At 46.4% G+C, this 2311-nt stretch overlaps 1 non-coding gene across 1 annotated transcript; it reads left to right on the top strand.

Moving 5' to 3' along the window:
- Positions 1–1880: 1880 nt before the first annotated feature.
- LOC118832981 lies at positions 1881–1987 on the top strand. The gene has a single exon (XR_005009263.1). It is a non-coding gene; the product is annotated as a U6 spliceosomal RNA (small nuclear RNA).
- Positions 1988–2311: the final 324 nt, after the last annotated feature.

Below are 2311 nucleotides of genomic sequence, written 5' to 3'. Positions count from 1 at the left end.
ATGGATTGGAGAAGGCAGAGGCTGGAATGAAGAAGACCAACGAGAGGCCAAATGTGACAAGGCCTGAACTAGAGGAGCCTCATTGAAGAGATAATGTGGAGGGCAAGTAGCTAAGACTTGGCCATTGATTAGATATAGGCAATTAGGGAGAATGAAGAGTCTACAATGACTCTGGCTGGAGGAGCTCGAATTTGGTGGCAAAGTCAATGAGTTCTGATTTGGACATATTGAGGCATCACCTATGGGTGATCCAGGAGGACAAAGCCAGTGAGCAGTTGGTGATTCAGGACTGAAGCACAGGAGAAGCAAAAGTGGGAGTCATCTGAGTACAGGGGATCACTGAACCTTGAACTGATGACTGAGAACAGAGGACACAGATGACAGACAGACACACAAACAGACAGATGGAGGCCTCAGGCCAGATCTGAATTCACGTGTTTCTGACTCAAGGACCAGTACTCAATCCAATGGGGAGATGGATGGGGGAGCCACCAAAGGAGACTGACACAAATCCATGAGGAGAACCAGGAAACAGCTGTGCCATGGGAACCAAGGTAGGAGAGGTTGTGTGCTCTTTGCAGTTGGGAGAGAGGAGATTTGGATCAAACCCTATGATTTGTCTTCTCCCTGTACATAGTCCTTATGGAGTCAGGAAGACCTGAGTTCAAATCTGGCCTCCGACATGTACTAGCTGTGTGACTTAGGGATGTTTAAAAGACACTTAACTTGGGGGGCGGAGCCAAGATGGCAGCTGGTAAGCAGGGACTAGAGTGAGCTCTGTACCAAGTCCCTCCAAAAACCTATAAAAAATGGCTCTGAACCAATTCTAGAACAGCAGAACCCACAGAACAGCAGAGGGAAGCAGGGCTCCAGCCCAGGACAGCCTGGATGGTCTCTGGGTGAGGTCTATTCCACACGGAGCTGGGAGCTGGGAGCTGGGAGCTGGGAGCTGGGAACGGAGTGGAGCAGACCCAGCCTGAGCAGCGTGGAACAACCAAACTTGGAGTCGGGCGGATGGGGCCCCTAGTGCCCTGAATATGTGAGCTGCGGCAGTTACCAGACTCCTCGACCCACAAACACCAAAGACTGCGGAGAAGGTTAGTGGGTAAAGCTGCGGGAGTGGAAGGAGTTCGCGGTTCGGCTTCCAGCCCCGGGGGCAGCGGAGGTGGGGCAGCTACAGTTGCTGCTGCTTCTGGCCCCAGGCCCACCTGGTGGGAGGAATTAAGTGGCAGATCAGAGCAGGAGTGCACAGCCTGCTGAAGATCCAAGCCCAGTTTGGGTTGGGGGTTCTTGGGGAAGGAGCAGTGCTGGTGTGGCAGAGCTGGCACCTCCCCCCCAAACGTGGAACATAGAACATGTTAGTCTACAAGCAGTCATACCCCACTGAAAAACTCAAGGGTCAAGTTAGTTGGTTGGGAACATGGCCAGGCAGCAAAAGCACACCTAGATTCAGTCTCAGACTTTTGATTCTTTCTTTGGTGACAAAGAAGACCAAAACATACAGCCTAAAGAAGACAACAAAGTCCAAGAGCCTACAACAAAAGCCTCCAAGAAAAACATGAACTGGTCCCAGGCCATGGAAGAGCTCAAAAAGGATTTGGAAAAGCAACTTAGAGAAGTAGAGGAAAAATTGGGAGGAGAAATGAGAAGGATGCGAGAAAACCATGAAAAACAAGTCAATGACTTGCTAAAGGAGACCCAAAAAAATATTGAAAAATACACTGAAGAAAACAACACCTTAAAACATAGACTAACTCAAATGGCAAAAGAGCTCCACAAAGCCAATGAGGAGAAGAATGCCTTGAAAGGCAGAATTAGCCAAATGGAAAAGGAGGTCCAAAAGACCACTGAAGAAAATACTACTTTAAAAGTTAGATTGGGTGCTTGCTTCGGCAGCACATATACTAAAATTGGAATGATACAGAGAAGATTAGCATGGCCCCTGCGCAAGGATGACACGCAAATTCGTGAAGCGTTCCATATTTTTATAAATAAATTTAAATTAAATTAAAAAAAAAAGAAAAAAAAGTTATATTGGAGAAAGTGGAAGCTAGTGACTTTATGAGAAATCAGGATATTATAAAACAGAACCAAAGGAATGAAAAAATGGAAGACTGTGAAATATCTCCTTGGAAAAACCACTGACCTGGAAAATAGATCCAGGAGAGATAATTTAAAAATTATTGGACTACCTGAAAGCCATGATAAAAAAAAGAGCCTAGATACCATCTTTCAAGAAATTATCAAGGAGAACTGCCCTGATATTCTAGAGCCACAGGGCAAAATAGAAATTGAAAGAATCCATCGATCG

Source organism: Trichosurus vulpecula, chromosome X (assembly GCF_011100635.1).
Source record: "Trichosurus vulpecula isolate mTriVul1 chromosome X, mTriVul1.pri, whole genome shotgun sequence".
Taxonomy (NCBI): Eukaryota; Metazoa; Chordata; class Mammalia; order Diprotodontia; family Phalangeridae; genus Trichosurus; species Trichosurus vulpecula.
This window is presented reverse-complemented; position numbering and strand designations above follow the sequence as displayed.